Below are 17,782 nucleotides of genomic sequence, written 5' to 3' on the forward strand. Positions count from 1 at the left end.
TGTTGTAAAAGCAAACATCCCTTCACATACATGGTGCACAAAAGAAAAACACATTAATTTCTTACAAACATACATGCATATCATCCATGGATTTATTTTATTTACATTTCTATGACCATATATTTTTAAAAGAAAATAAGATGTCTACCTCCTACTACAGGGGTGTCAAACTCGCACCGTCACGTGACGTGTTGCTACGTATTGTGACTTTTCCCCCCCATTGCCGGCAGTGAGGTGGGCGCGGTTTTGACATGATACATCCGTCCCGTGGGCCAGCAGTTGGACACCCCTGTTCTGCTATGTAGTCTTTCAAAACCATCAGAATAATTTTTTAAAAATACCTAGGATGGCTGAAGCTCAAGTCCTTTTAATGACAGATGGCTTACTTATCTCATTTAAAAGAATAGCATTGCAAAACAGACAAAACTCAAACCATTTTCAGTCTCAAGCAAACATACTTGGCTAATTTCTCAAAACCAGATGCCATTGCGCAGATCCAAAGCTAGTTTTAGTTTTCAGACTGATCTTGTGAAAATTCCTCAGTGAACACGAGACACCTTCTGCTCTCTGTAAACTTGAGCGCGTGCATTTTATAATATATTCTTAAGATTACAGCACCATCTTGTGGCCATACATTACACATTTGCTTATGATGTTGCCTGTTTGGAAGGGTAACCTTGCTGACATGACAAGCAGCAAGCAAACCCTGTTGAAATAAATAGGAAATACTTGGAACCAGTTAATAAATCAACATCTTTTTAATTGCTTCCTAGAGGTAAAATGTGTAGTAAATTCCTACTTGCCATAAAAAGTCACAACATTGTTAGTAAATACTGAGAAAATTGTTACATTTTCTAGAGTAGAGGAATATGCATGGATGACTTTACTTAAACAACCAAGCTCAGCACCAGAAACCCACAGTGGTTTCAGTGCTAGGATAAGCATTCCTCTGTAAATTAGTTTAAATCATTATGTTTGGAAAGAATATCAAGTGGGAAATTAAAAAAAAGTAAGATTGATGATTGGTATTCATAAATATTTTTTTTTTTTTATTTTAATTCCATTTATATCCCGCCCTTCTCCGAAGACTCAGGGCGGCTTACAAGCTTAGCAGTAGCCTTCATTCTATGTATATGCCTGCTTATTAGGGCTTTCACACACACCCCAAGCGGCATTATTACAAAGTCAGCTTATTGCCCCCAACAATCTGGGTCCTCTGGGTCAATCTGGGTCAATCTGGGTAATATTTTATATGATGTAGAAATCATCTTAGTTAATTGGCACCTTGCTGAGTTTTATACTCCTTCAATATTAATTCTTGTACCAGAAAATGTTTATCTCAGAATCTTTCAAATCCAAAGGTGACCCAGCTAAATTAATACACTCCTGTTGCATTAACAAAGATTGGAGAGCGGAAGCAGTGGCTGTGATGCCACTTCCACTTCATTTTTTTTAAACTTTTAATAAATATGGGCTATAATGGGGTCCTTTGGATTTGTGTAAGAGCAGTAGAACTGAACTGAACTTCTTTACGAAACGATACAAAGGTGTATACATGGAAACTCTGCTCCAGTTGCATGCATCTGATTCTCAGCTATAAACACATGCTTATCATACAACACAATATGATTCACGAATGTTGCCTTTTTACATCCATAGAGAATGTTGGAAGCATTGGGGGCTGATAATTTCAAAAGGTGATCTCCCATCTAGTATTACTGTGCAACCGTATCTCTGTGGTCCTTGTCAGGGTGGCACAAAAGTGAAATAGCAAAATCATAAAATAATGTGAGCAACCCCTCTTTCCTTATGCATTGCGTGTGTTGTCTCTTTAACATGAGGAAAGGCAAAACACAGCTAAATCTTGGGAAATAGACTGCTTGTGATTCAACTTCCATCATGACTTCATCTGTTGAATAAATAATTTTATTCAACTTTCATTCAATACTCAATTTGGGTCATGAGAGATTGGGGTTAAGAGAAGGGCAAGCCTACCCCATTGTTACTCCTGACTGGTAGCATTTACTCACTGGCTGGTTCTGAGATAAAGAGGACAGGCAGCAAAGCTGGAGGTGCTTTGCTTATCACTTTGTTTATGGCAGGGTAGGCACATACTGTATCCCTGATCAGGACAGTATTTTTCAGCAGTGACTTGGAACAGAGGTAATAATGAAGGACATAGATTGCCAAGGGGAGCTGCAATTTTCATGTGTTTTTTTTCTGCTGACTTGAGGATGGATGGATAAGCATTTAAACTCAGAAGTGGGGTAAGGGCCTATAATTCATCCAGGATGCATGGTGGGAAGACTCTGACCAGACTGTGTCTTGTCTGTTGGCCAAGCACTAAATACATTTCATGCCAAAACTTTGTATGTGTATGAAGGGGGGAGGGAGAGGGAGAGGGAGGGAGAGAGAGAGAGAGAGAGAGAGAGAGAGAATGATTGCAGTCAGGTATATACTGTATGTATAAAGGCAGCTTTCCTGAACAAAGAACCACTCATAATTCCGTAATGTAGAATCCACTCCAAATTTCATACTAATGCATACTAATGGCTGGTGGGGACTTGCTTCAAAAGTAAGAATTAAAATCACACATTTCAAAAATTCCTGCTTATATCAAGAGGAAAATCTATATTGCCACCATCTGAAATTGCAGCTGGTTCATTATTTAAATAAACAAAAAACAATGTACTCAACCAATTGTTTAAATTACCATAATATACTAGACCATATACTAATCAGAGATATTTGATAGTTTTTATAGTTCCCCTAGTCTCTTCTTCCTTGGAAGCTGTTATTTATATTTTTAAATATGAAGACCATATTATTTTCTTTTTTCCCCTTCAAAAATACACATAAAACACATCAATCCTATTGCTATAAGCAAATAAGCTATTGAATTTTTGTTTAATTTATCAGTTCAATACCTTTGCCTAAGAGAATGTGGTGGCTCAGTGGGTTAGGACGCTGAGCTTGTCGATCAGAAGGTCGGCAGTTTGGCGGGTCGAATCCCGAGTGCTGCGTAACAGAGTGAGTGCCTGTTACTCGTCCCAGCTTCTGCCAACGTAGCAGTTTGAAAGCATGTAAAAATGCAAGTAGAAAAATAGGGACCACTACAGTGGGAAGGTAACAGCGTTCCGTGTCCCTTTGGCGTCTAGTCATGCCGGCCACATGACCACGGAGATGTCCTCGGACAAGTGCTGGCTCTTCGGCTTTGAAACAGAGATGAGCATCGACCCCTAGAGCTGGAAACGACTAGCATGCATGTGCGGGGGAACCTTTACCTTTACCTAATATTAATCTGGTACACAGATCAGGCTAAGCTAAAATGTCATAATTTCTCATGATTTTAAGTGTTCTGTGAATCTAATTACTATAGTCTATAAATTTTGATTTATGGTTTGTGTGTTTGGTAAACCTAGTGAATTATGTCCTGGTCAACAGACCACAGTTAAGGAAACCATATATGAACTTAGATATTGAGTTAACATAACATAAAACATATTATAACATATTAAAATATATGAATCCAATCATTGTGGCATAAGCTACTTAGGGAAAAAAATCTCCCTGTCTCTCTTTCTCCATGTCCACAGGGTATGATGAAAAACAATCAAGATGGCAGTCACAAGAGTATAATCAAAGTTCCACCAGTTTTTTTATGTACATCACACATGGAGACATCTGCATGCACCCTGCAGACACCTATGTTATCTATTTTACTGTTACAGAACTATAGGGAATAGTAGAATCATAGTTTAACCTTCTGATGCAGGAACACAAATGTTAATACCTCTGTGGTAAGAAACACTTGAGGGCCTTGTTGAGTTCCAGATGTTTGCAGGTGGACAAATATTGTCTCTGTTGTTGTTTTTTTAAAGAGGACTTTCAGATGCTTTAAATTGGATTCTTGTACTGCAGAGAGGGTTGAACCCAACAGCTTGAGTGTTCTGCTGAGCAATATGGTTCATCAGGTTTATACATTAACGGAGCAGCAAAGGAAGATAACTATGATTGCCCAGGGCTACTAGTGAAGGAGATTTTATATGTTTAATCTTGCATCAGAAAAAATATGCCTTGCTGCAACAGTGAAGCAGATGTTAATGTGCTTGGAAAGTGGAAGATTATCTTTATAATTAATCACTGATGTCCGATTATTGTATGTGCAAAAATGGAAAGACTGTGAAATACCCACAATGCTTGGTGAAGATGACAGCAGTAGAAGACATGGCATAGTAACCTTGTTTGCTTAGAGAAATATCACTAACTATAGATTTGACCACCAAGTTTTTGATTTCTTTTTGGTGGCCCCTGATCTCTTGAAATTTTACAACATAAATTCAGCAATTTTTTCCTTTCCCACAACTTGTTTTTAACACAAGAACATTAAACATAAGAGTCCTAAAAACAGAACAAAAGTAATTTTGCTTAACTAATCTAATGGAGCATACACATACAAATAAATAAAAATAGTTAACTCTGAAACCAGAACTAATTCTGTATGCAGCAGCTTGAGTTAAGAGATAGAAACAGTCCATAAGCCATTCAGAGTTCTGTTGAACAGCTTACCTGCTATATATCCATAGCCTTAACATGTGCTAATGGGCTAATTTATTCTTGCAAAAATGATCAGCCCAAGTACTAGGGCTGTGTATTGTCTCTCAGCTCAAGGCTTTATTAACTGATTTGTTATTTGTTATTTTTTTTACTGTTGAGGTAAAGTAATATTTTTTTATGCGATCAGCTGATGAAAATATTAGGAGTAGAGTTCTTAATTTAAATTATTTCATTTAATCTGTTGGGAATAATTTAAAATAATTATTTTCAGAATATGATTCTAATTCTAAAGAAGACAATAATTCTAATCAATATGAAGTCATCTCATTAGGCTTTTATTTTAAAATATTTCTGGTGGCCCTGAAGTCATTTGTATATAATTTTGGAAAATGGAAAAGAAAGACAGGTGATAAGAGTTGTGGTTATCAGGGGAAACAAAAGTAGGTTGAATGGAATGAGGATTATTTAACTAAGTTTTGGATAAAATGAGATATCCTCAAGAATATGTTTGATTGATTTAATTTGATTTGATTTATTATATTTATATGCCGCCCTTCTCCCTAAGGACTCAGGGCGGCTCACAACAAAAAAAAACTTAAAAAGAACATGAAAATACAAAATTTAAAAAAGCATTAAACAGTAGATATGTTCAATACATAGTAATTTAACCCCATAAAACCAAATTTAAAACCATAGTCAGTCCAGGCCCGATTGTTGAAACATCCATGTCTTCAGGTCACGGCGAAAGACCGAAGGTCGGGGGCCATCCGCAACTCTGGAGGGAACTCATTCCAGAGGCTCGGCACGCCCACAGAGAAGGCTCTCCCCCTAGGGGTCGCCAGCTGGCTTGCTTAACCGACGGAACTCTGAGGAGGCCGACTCTGTGGGAGCGAACCCGGCGATGGGAGGTTGACAATGGCAGCAGGTGGTCTCGCAAATACCCCGGGCCTAAGCCAAGTAGGGCTTTAATGGTAATTACTAGCACCTTGAATTGCACCCGGAGGACGACCGGAAGCCAATGAAGCTCACGCAGGAGTGGAGTAACATGGGAGTATCGAGGAACTCCCATAAGTACCCGCGCGGCCACATTTTGCACCAGCTGAAGCCTCCAGGTGTAGAGGGCAGCCCCATGTAGAGAGCGTTACAGTAATCCAGGCGAGAAGTGACAAGGGCATGGGTGACCGTGCATAGGGCATCTTGGTCCAAAAAGGGGCGCAACTGGCGCACCAGGCGAACCTGTGCAAAGGCCCCCCTGGTCATAGCAGTTGAATGTTCTTCCAAATTGTTGAATGATCATAGACTGAATGCAAAGGTAGTTGATAAAAAGGTTATAACTTGGTCAGAGGAAACAAAGAATGAGGATCAATTTGTGCAATAAGTATGTAAGAAGAGTCAATGAGTTCTCAGGAACATGAATTCTGGGGAAATGATGGTTTCATGCAATTGATGAAACCCTCAGAAACAGAGAAACAAAAAAGCAATGTATGAAGTGTGTGGATATGCTAAAAGCAAGTATGGCTTGCAATATATTTATATGGTTTAAGGTCTCTGGGAACAAGCAAGACTGCATTATGTAAGTGCGAACAGAAAGTTTCTGGAATGTGTCATACAAAATGAAGGAAAATAAGTCAAATTGTGCGGAGATCCAGCTCTAGGCTCCTATTACATGGGGCTCAAATCTCTTTCTGCTCCTATTTAACATCTATATGAAGCTGCTGGGAGAGAGCTTCAGTATCACCAGAATGCTGATGATACCCAATTATATATCTTTATACCAGCCAGGAAAGTAATACTTGTTCAGGTGCTTGCTCAGTATCTGGGAACTATAAGGGTCTGAAAGGAGGGAAACTGTGACTCAATAGCAATAGCACTTAGACTTATATATTACTTCACAGTGCTTTCCAGCCCTCTCTAAGCCGTTTACAGAATCAGCATATTGCCCCCAACAATTTGGGTCTTCATTTTACTGACCTTGGAAGGATGGAAGGCTGAGTCAATGTTGAGCCGTTCAGAATCAAACTCCTGGAGTGAGCAGGTACTGCAGTACTGCATTCTAATCCTTCCCCTCACGCCAAAATAATTCTACTTGGTCTTCTGCCTATTTGTTCCTGGGCTTTTTGTCTTTTTGACATCCTTATCTTTTCTAGGGTCACTTTCTTAAATCCCAGCTTGTGTCTATGTCCTTTTAATCCCAATCATACCATCCCCCACTTTCCTTCCTAAAAACTGATTTGCCAACTGCTTTAGTTGCTGAGCAACTGAACTGTTTGTGTATTCCTTATATCAGTTCAGTTAGAAGTTTTATTCCCATCAAACAGAACAAGTACCGTAGTTTCCGGCATATAAGATGACTTTTTAACCCATGAAAATCTTCTCAAAAATCAGGGGTCATCTTATACGCGGGTGCTGAAACTTTAGGGACAAGGCTGGCTGGAAAACCTGGAGTGGATCTCTTAATTAGTCTGCGCAGGGAAAGCGGGACCAATTGGAGAAGAAGCTGCAGTCTGTGATTTTTTACAGGCTGGGGTCTGGGTGTCTTTCCTTCTAAAGTTGAAGAGCAGCTGTAATTTATCCCAACTTGAAAGGCAGGTGGGGAATACAGAAGTCAGAGCAGCTGCTTAGCTCTAAGGACACTTGATTCAGGAGCTGGGCGGGCTGGCTGGAAAACCTGGAGCGGATCTCCCATTTGTTTTTTTTTTTTTAATCCCATTTATATCCTGCCCTTCTCCAAAGACTCAGGGTGGCTTACAATTTAAAGCACAAATCAATGTGCTTAGCAATAGCCTTCATTCTATGTATATGCCTGCTTATTAGGGCTTTTACCCCCCCCCCCCACAAGCAGCATTATTACAAAGTCAGCTTATTGCCCCTAACAATCTGGTCCTCATTTTACCTACCTCGGAAGGATGGAAGGCTGAGTCAACCTTGAGCCTGGTGGGATGCGAACCTGCACTAATTGCAGGCAGCTGTTGTTACTTAAGGCTCTGCGCAGGGAAAGCTTTAGAGTGAATTAGGAAAAGTGAAAAAGTGAATTAGGAAAATAGGGAATGGTTGCTGGAATTGGGTATGTGTAGTTTAACGAAGAGAAGGGTGAGGGGTGACATGATAGCAGTGATCCAATATCTCAGGGGCTGCCACAAAGAAGAGGAAGCCAAGCTATTCTCCAAAGCACCTGAAAGCAGGACAAGAAGCAATGGATGGAATCTAGTCAAGGAGAGAAGCAACCTAGAACTAAGGAGAAACTTCCTGACAGTTAGAACAATTAACCAGTGGAACAACCTGCCTCCAGAGGTGGTGAATGCTCCAACACTGGAAGTTTTTAAGAAGAGACTGGACAGCCATTTGTCTGAAATGGTATAGGGTTTCCTGCCTTAGCTTGGGGTTGGACTAGAGGACCTCCAAGGTCCCTTCCAACTTTATTATTATTATTATTATTATTATTATTATTATTATTATTATTATTATTATTATTATTATTATTATTATGTTTAATCCACTTGCAGTTTTATGTTTACATGTTTGATGACAAACAGCCTTATGTTTATAAGTGACAGTTTTCCTACTAAGTACCTGCATGTCATAAGCATTTGAATTAAAATTACCATATTAAAATCAAATCTGATGTTTTTTAATTTTTATTTGGTGTGCATTGGAAGGGGGGTAGTCTTATACGGCGAGTATAGCCCAAACCCTATAATTTAACAGGAAATGTAGGGGGTCGTCTTATACGCCCAGTCGTCTTATACGCTGGAAAATACGGTAATTAGATGGTGACCTGACCTAAAACCTGTCAACAATTTTATCAGTTTCTTCTCTACTGATGAGTTCTACATTTTGTACTTCTTGAGATACATTTTATGCTTCATTTGACTAGGGTTTTCCTCTTTGATGTTCTTAAAAATGATTTTGAAAAGCCTTCTTCCAAATTCTGCTTCTACTCTGCTAAATATATAGTAATGCTAATTAGCACTCATATCAAGATTCTTTGACACTTGCAGTTCTTTTACCACAGTCAGCAGATATCATCCTAGAGACAAACAGTTAGAAAAAAGCCTAAAATGAAATAGAAGACAGAATCAATGAATATTTTAAAGACTCATATTCCGGATTCATAAAAGAACATGAAAAAGCCTACATTTCTACAAGAACAGTTTTGGAAATGTTGAAAAATTTCATGCTGGACCAAAAGAGAAAGGGATAATATAAAATATTCACTGACTTGTTAGTAATACTATTTTAAATTGAAAGAATATACCTTAATATTGAAGCATAGACATAGATAAATATAGGTTAAAAAAAAGAAGTATATATGTTCTTTAATGAAATGGCTATTACTTTTTACAGTAACATATTTAAGGTGGATGAATTGAGCAAGATCTAAGTATCTCCCAGCTTTTTTTCCCTATAGGTAGTGCTTGCTTATCAGCCAGCTGCTTATCAACCGAAATTAAAATGGAATCCCCCAAAAGATATCTACAACCTGATTTTGAAGTTCTGACAGCCACCCGCCTAGCTGCTCTCATGTGATCACATTTTGGGTGCTTGGCATCTGGATGACATTTACAGCGGTTTGCAGCATTCCACATTCATTCAGCATGTTTTGCCGGTTTCCAAGCAGTTTTTGGCAAAAAAAGGCTACTGGATAAAATGGATTCCTTAACAACCGCAGCATTTAGTTAACAGCTGTGACATTTGCTTAATGACCACTACAAAAAGGTTGGGCATGGTCATATGATGACCTGCTTAATGACTGAAATGACCGACTTTTAACCATAATTCTGGATTCAGTTAAGGTTGTAAGTCAAGGACTACCTGAATTGTAATCTTGTTGCTACCAAATTGGAGACAATTAATTAGAGAAATAGTTATGGAAAGATTGCATCCTTTTTTCTGAATAAACTTTCCCAATCAAAATTTCAACTCCAGCAAGCATTAGAGATTTTTCCTCTTTATATTAATGATAACCATCAGAGAAAAAAAAATTGTCACATGGGACACCTTTGGATTCATTTTGGTAAAAAAATATTTTGAATACTTCCATGTTTAGACTAAAAAGGCTCTTTTGTGTCTGGTTTAAAACTGATTTACATTTTTTTTAAAAAAGCAATTGCCGTTGAGTTTATTCTTCAAGCTCAAATTCATAAATGTGGTTGTGTGGTTGTTGTAGTCAACGGTACTGTCTAATCTTTCTTGAGTAAGGGATCAAGGGCATAATTAGATCTACTATTAATATTCATTGCCCAGAGCCTTTAAACTGTAATCTGATTCATTTCTTGATTTTCAAGGCTATTATTAATTACTGATAACAATAATTCTATAGTACACTAATCAGTAACACAGTGCCCAGAGACACCAAGGCTGTGCGATGTCACTAGATAGCAACATATGTAAAATATAAAAAATGACAAAGATCTTGCAAAACAAAAGTTTGAAAGATGTCTGTATTTTATCATCAGATTTAGGTCACTCTTATTGTTTTAATTAATTGCACTTGCAACATGGTGGGAGATGAATTGATTGTTGATGATTGCCATGTTACCTTCACAGATAGAGGTACCATTTTTCTCAATATCTGATATTGGGGTATACAAGCAAGAATAGGTTATTTCATCCACAATTTATTGGTCGGTTTCTTTAGAAAACAATGTATTCTGAAGTTCTCAGTTCTCCCTTTATAGAGAAATAGTCAAACACATAGTTACTACTTAAAACAGGCCCATATGCACTCTGGAGACGAGTCAACAAATGGGGTCTCGCACCCAGCAATCTGCAGAGCATCACCTCTCATACTACCAGAGATTTTCAGATAACAATTACCATATCCCTACCTTGGAATCTTATAGTTATACTGCAGGGCAAATCTGAGAGAGGAAACCACCACCACCCCATTTAAGCCCAGCCAGGTTTCAGTAATCCATGCCAGATCAGCCCGATCATCCATGATCAAGTCACAGATGAGGGAGACCATATTACAGATTGACCTGGAGTTCAAACTCCTGCAACTGAAAGACTGGGACTCTGAGGGTCTGTTGACTAGGAAATGTGATCGATTGTGGAGGCTGCAGGTCCCCTGGAAAATATATGACTGAAGATCCCCAGGGAAAAGGGATTATGATTATAAAATGACTAAAGAAGCTTATATAATGTTGTTGTTGTTAGCTGCGAAGTCGTGTCCGACCCATCGCGACCCCATGGACAACGTTCCTCCAGGCCTTCCTGTCCTCTACCATCTTCTGGAGTTCATTTAAGCTCACACCTACTGCTTCAGTGACTCCATCCAGCCACCTCATTCTCTGTCGTCCCCTTCTTCTCTTGCCCTCAATCTTTCCCAGCATTAGGCTCTTCTCCAGTGAGTCCTTCCTTCTCATTAGGTGGCCAAAGTATTTGAGTTTTAGCTTCAGGGTCTGGCCTTCTAAAGAGCAGTCAGGGTTGATCTCCTCTAGGACTGACCGGTTTGATCGCCTTGCAGTCCAAGGGACTCGCAGGAGTCTTCTCCAGCACCATAGTTCAAAGGCCTCAATTCTTTGGTGCTCAGCCTTTTTTATGGTCCAGCTTTCACTGCCATACATTGCAACTGGGAAGACCATAGCCTTGACTATACGCAGTTTTGTTGACAGGGTGATGTCTCTGCTTTTTAGTGTGCTATATAGATTTGCCATAGTTTTCCTCCCCGGGAGCAAGCGTCTTTTAATTTCTTGGCTACAGTCCCCATCTGTAGTGATCTTGGAGCCCAGGAAAATAAAATCTGTCACTACCTCCATTTCTTCCCCATCTATTTGCCAGGAATTGAGAGGGCCGGATGCCATGATCTTGGTTTTCTTAATGTTAAGTTTCAACCCAAGGTTTGCACTCTCCTTCTTCACCCGCAACAAGCGGCTCTTTAGTTCTTCTTCACTTTCTGCCATTAGAGTGGTATCATCTGCATATCTTAGGTTGTTGATATTTCTTCCAGCAATCTTAATTCCAACTTTTGATTCATCTAGCCCTGCGTTTCTCATGATGTGCTCTGCATATAAGTTAAATAGGCAGGGCAACAGTATACAGCCTTGCCAGACTCCTTTCCCAATTTTGAACCAATCAATGGTTCCATGTCCAGTTCTCACTGTTGCTTCTTGGCCCACATAGGTTTCTCAAGAGACAAATAAGATGATCTGGTACGCCCATCTCTTTAAGAACTTGCCACAGTTTGTTATGATCCACACAATCAAAGGCTTTAGCATAGTCAATGAAGCAGAAGCTTATATAATATGCTGGACTAAAATGTGATTAGTTAATTTGTGGTTCAGTGTCCTTAGTTTGTGACTTGGTGAGTTGTTGAATCAAAGCAATTGGGGTATTTCAATAAACCATTGTTGTGTATAACATCTTAAGTATATTTTAAAATGCAGAAAGTGACCTTGTCTAGAAAACTCCCATGAAGTTAGCAAAGCATTCTCCTCAATCCAGGAAACCTGAAAAATCTCAAATACAGGAACTTCCATAAATGAAATCTGAGAATAGCTCAGTTGTCCAATGCTTGGCTTTTTGCAGTAAGTACACAAACAGCCACTTTGGAGCTCTTTCTCACCTGGAAGGCCTTAATGAGAAGTTCCATTATTAAACCAATGATCCAAACCACTAGATATAAAAAGGACTTTATTGGAAATAGTGAAATATAAGAAAAACAAAAGAAGGCAACAACAGAACATATAGAATTTTGAACAAATTGTAACTGAATTATTAATAACTGAATTAGTTATTTATTACCTCCATGAACAAAGTCTTCTGTTTCAACAAATATTCAGTTTTCAGTGAAGAGAGGTTAAATGGAGATAGGCCGTCTAATTCTTCTGAATGCATGGTGTTAAACAAATCTTCTTATACCTCTTTTTTTTCTTAAGCACCTTTTCCAGTTTTATAGAATGTGGAGGACTTTGACTTGTCCAGTACGAACTGGACTTAGCCAGGTCCCCAATCTTTATTGCCAGTGAATCCAACAGGTACTTTGCCTTCCCTATGTCATGCTTAACTAAACTTGACATACCTAAACACTGGAGAATCTTTACTCTGGCACATTGTTATTCCTTCCCCTCAGCTGTCCCTGAAGGCCAATACAGGAAGATTCTTTAGCCAGTGAAACAATGACCCATGACTCTGGACACACAGAAACAACACAGCCTGTGCTTCTCCCGTGCCTACATTATAGAAACAGTCATACGAGCCTCATCTCAGCATTACTTCACAAATACCTATACAGGACAAGTCTATACCTCCTTGCTGCTTTGAGATATCAAGCCTGCTTCAACATACAATGTTGCCAGGCTCTGTGCAGCAGTGCTTAAATTTTTAGTATGATGATTAATACCATAAACTAGATTTAATGAGCACCTGGTTCACCATGCTAAATTTCTTCATAATTTGATATAGTTTTCCAAATACAGTACTAACCTTTATGCTCCTCTATATTCATCTAAGATTCCCACTTCTCCTTTTAGACTTTTATATATATATAATTTCTGTTTTAATATACATGTTTTTTATATCTTTTAGTTTTTCATATTTTTTTAGATTCTTATGTATCTTCTATGCTTTTTAATTGACGGTACCCTACCCTACTTATGCTGGTCTATGACCATAATAAAGATTTGATTTAATCCTATGAATAGAATTGGAAATATCACTTTAATAATAATTCAATATACTTCTAGAAAGGGACATGGTGGCTCAGTGGGTTAGGACGCTGAGCTTGTCGATCAGATGGTCAGCAGTTTGGCGGGTCGAATCCCGAGTGCCGCATAACAGAGTGAGCGCCTGTTACACGTCCCAGCTTCTGCCAACGTAGCAGTTCTAGCACGTAAAAAGGCAAGTAGAAAAATAGGGACCACTACGGTGGGAAGGTAACAGTGTTCTGTGAGCCTTTGGCATCTAGTGCCAAAGACCACAGAGATGTCCTCGGACAAGCGCTGGCTCTTCGGCTTTGAAACGGAGATGAGCACCGGCCCCTACAGTTGGAAATGACTAGCATGCACGTGCGGGGGAACTTTTACCTTTACCTTTATACTTCTAGAATAAGAATAGAATATAGCTGGAAGGGACCTTGGAGGTCTTCTAGTCCAGCCCCCCGCTCAAGCTGGAGAACCTATACCATCTCAGACAAGTGACTGTCTAGTCTCTTCTTAAAAATCTCCAGTGATGGAGCGCACACAATTTCTGGAGGCAAGCTGTTCCACTGGCTAATTGTTCTCACTGTCAGGAAGTTTCTCCTTAATTCCAGGTTGCTTCTCTCTTTGTTCAGTTTCCAGCCATTGTTTCTTGTCCTGCCTCTGGTGCTTTGGTGACTTACATGACCCCCCCCCCTCTTCTTTGTGGCAGCCCCTCAAGTACTATAGTACTGCTATCATGTCTCCCCTATTTTTTTTTCCTTTAGACTAGCCAGACCCAAGTCCTGCAGCCGTTTTTCGTATGTTTTAGTCTCCAGGCCTTTGATCATCTTAGTTGTTGTTCTCTGAATTTTTTCTAAACTCTCAACATCTTTTTGTGATATGGTGACCAAAATTGGCTGCAGTATTCCAGATGTGGTCTTACTAGGATTTTATAAAGTGGTACTAATACTTCACGTGATCTTGGATGTGAGGGCGATCTGGCTGCGACATCTGTCACCCCATTGATCTCCAGGGTTGATTTGGCTGATCTGGCTGGCCAGGTGGGCGTCCCCTTCCTCCCTCACCACTCCATGTGTGTCCCTCCTGAAGCTGCGCGCTCGGTGGAAGAGGACAACCATCCCAGATAGAAGGAGTGTACCAATCTTTGGTCAAAGGTATACTTCACATGATCTTGATTCTATGCCTCTGTTTACATAACCCAGGATTGTATTAGCTTTTTTGGCTGCTGCTGCACACTGCTGGCTCATGGTCAAGTGATCATGCACTAGGACTCCAAGGTCCCTTTCACAGTTACTGTTTTTAAGCCAGGTCTCACCCAGTCTATACTGGTACCTTTGCCTAAATGTAAAACTTTGCTTTTCTCCACATTGAAACTCATTTTGTCGGATAGGGCCCATTGTTCAAGTTTGTCAAGATCTTTTTGGATCCTGAGTTTGTTTTCTGGGGTGTTGGCTACTCCTGCCAGTTTGGTGTCATCTGCAAATTTGATGAGTTTCCCTTCAATTAGTTACTTAACTAACTAATCTTAACTAAATACTTATTACCTTTCCTCCAAACCAAACATTTATGCCCTGAATTTTGCCTGTGAGCTTATTATTTATTTACCCAATTTCTATAGCCGCCCAACTCTGGATAGCTTATATTTCAAAAATTATAAAACATTTTAAAAGCATTAAAACAATAAAAACACCTATAAAATAAACAAGTAAAAACAGCAGCCGTGATGCTTAATCAACTGACAATAAAACCAAGAAATGGGGTCCTTACAATATTCCAAACCCCAAGACAGGTACATAGCCAAGTTTTTAAAACTTTGTAAAAAGCCAACAAGGTTGTGGTCATTCTAATCTCACTGAGGAGAATATTCTGTAAGACAGGGGCTACAAAAAAAAGTCCTTCTTTTGGTTCCCCCTGGTTGACACTTTTTGGCTGACAAGATTTGCAGTACACCCATTCTGTTGTAATAATGGTTTCTGTATTTGTAGAAATAAAATGGTAATTGTTCTTCACATTTATTCAATAGTGCTTATAGATATTTCAGACATGACTTTTAATGAAGAGGATGTATAGAATCAGGGAACGTGAATGTAAAAGCCAGAATCTGCCAATGGGTAAGGATTATACATCAAAGTCTTTTCCATATTTCAGCTTTCAGCTGCCTGACTACAGTGCATAAAATGGCTGGAAATAATTCTGTCTTAAGGGATCATTTTCTGAATTTCAGCCCCCTACTTTGCTTTGACCATGGCAGGCATAGTAACCAACTGAAATGGAGGGGTTTGCTTATAGGAAAGGAAGCACAGCATGGAAGCAGGACCACACAGTTTGAATAGCAAATATGAAAAATACTAACTTTGATTTTCAGCCACACTGAAGGAAATTTCATTAGCAATTGGCTATGAATAGGAATATACTGTAAGTGGGTTTAGGTCAACATCAGACATTCGCGCCTTTAAGAAATTACTTTGTGCTAGGGAACCTGGAAATTCAGTTCTGAATGAGAAGGGACAGAATAAAACCTAACTATTATCCTAAGTTATTTTAGATATAACTGAATTTGCCTTACATGCTAAATATTTAGTTCAGGAAAAATTTTATTTTTTTTGTTTGACATTTAAATAGTTTTTTTAAATTCTTCACCAAATTTGTTGGGTAGAAAAGAGAAAAAAGTAGCATTTCTCCAGCAATTTCTCAAGAAAAGCATTCCACTGCAGGATGATGCTAATACTCAGTGCTTTTTTTCTAAAAAAAAAAGGTGCCGGAACTGTCATCTTAGCGGCCACAGGAGGCGGGGGGGCAGGGGGAGCATTGCTGCGGTCACAGGTGTGAGGGGTGTTGGTGGTGGGCTGCCCCCCAGGGCTGGAGCTGGTGCGGCTGGTGCTATGGGAGCAGCGGGGCCCGCTCTATATGGCGGGGCTGTGCGGGGCGGGCGGTGCAGGCCAGGCGATGCAGGGCGGCCACTTAGGCACACAGGGCGAGGCGATGGTGGCACAGGTCCAGCACCAGGTAGGCCACCAGCCTGGCTGACACAGGGAAGCACAAGGAAGGAGTGCCAATGGACTCCACAGAACCCACTTCCCACTCCTTGTCCTCTTTTACTTACCTAGTTGAGATAGTGTAGTTGGGCAGCAGGGAGGGATGCAAAGTTCCTGCCAAATAGCCTTCACTGCAGACAACTTGCCGGTGCAACATTTGCTGGCCAGGTCTTTTGGCACACTCAGCAGCAATTCCTATTGGCTTTCAAAAGCCAATAGGCTTTTGAAAGCCAATAGAGGGAGTAGCATAGCTTGTGCAAAAGCTTTTTTCTTTTTGTGCAAAAAAGGGTGCCGGAATGCCATTCTGAGCATTCTATGAGAAAAAAAGCCCTGCTTTTATGTTTTAATCTTATGATTTTAAAAATATTGTAAGTTGCCCCAAACTTTGCCAGGTGCATACAAATTGCATACAAATATTATATAATTGGTAAATAAAGGTAGAACATATGTTAAATATACATCAAATGATAATATGCTTCCCTACAAAGTCAATTCTTGCTCAATGACAGACCAAGGAGTTAACTCAGAAAGGCAAGAGGAAAATCTATAAGAGGTCTGTGCAACTTGTAGAAGGGAAAGGCCCACACTGATAAATTAAAAATCTTTGTGGTCTGCAAAGGAATGCTGGTGGGCTAATCAATGATTTGGTGACTAGAGGAGCATCTACAGTGTTGGAGCTTGTGGTCATGGTAAGCCATGGAGGCACTAGGCAACATGACTTTCAGGGCAGTGGTGGTGATTTTATTACTTTTTTTTTTAAAAAAAAGTCTGTGCTCTGTCCAAGGGTACTTGGTAGGCTGCATGTACAGGCCTGGTCTAGAATTTATTTTGGAGCATTCAACTATCTAGAGCAGGCATGTCAAACTGATTTTGTTTGAGGCAACTTCTTATAAAAGAATTGCCATTAATTTGTTTTAATAAAATAATTTAAATCAATTTTTCACTTGATTTCAAATTAAATGAATTATATTGGTTGACAAAAAGATTTTTTTTAGTACAATTGCCAAATGCAATAAACTGGTTTTAGGTATATGTGTGCACTAATTATTTCAACACCAATACATTTTAACAACATATTCCATTTGTAAATGAATGCAAATGCAAATTATACAATTTTTGTGCAAAAATAAAACAAAATAACAGATTTAAGAGCTATTATCATTAGTTATCCTTAGATGAAAAATAATTCAATCATCCAAAACTTTGTTATACTGTATTTAACGAACAGATGCTTTGGGATTAAAAAAAAAAGACTGACTACATTTGATTGTGTATCACCATGGCATTAAAACAAAATTTGAACAGTGTATGAAAAATAAAGGTTCCCTAAATGTCTGCTGGCTATATCTATACATTTTCCTTGATAGCATATCACATATAATTGAAGATTATAATTAGTTCCGTGTGCACGTTCAGCAAGTGTGATGTATTTGTGCTGGCATTTCTAGGCCTCTTTCCAACCACATCCAGAAAAGTTTGTAACAAATATTGGAATTCTTAAGGCCATGTTTTGTATTTCCCAGCAATCTGTTACTGGAAGGAAAAAGC

Source organism: Vipera berus, assembly GCF_964194415.1.
Source record: "Vipera berus genome assembly, chromosome: 4".
Taxonomy (NCBI): Eukaryota; Metazoa; Chordata; class Lepidosauria; order Squamata; family Viperidae; genus Vipera; species Vipera berus.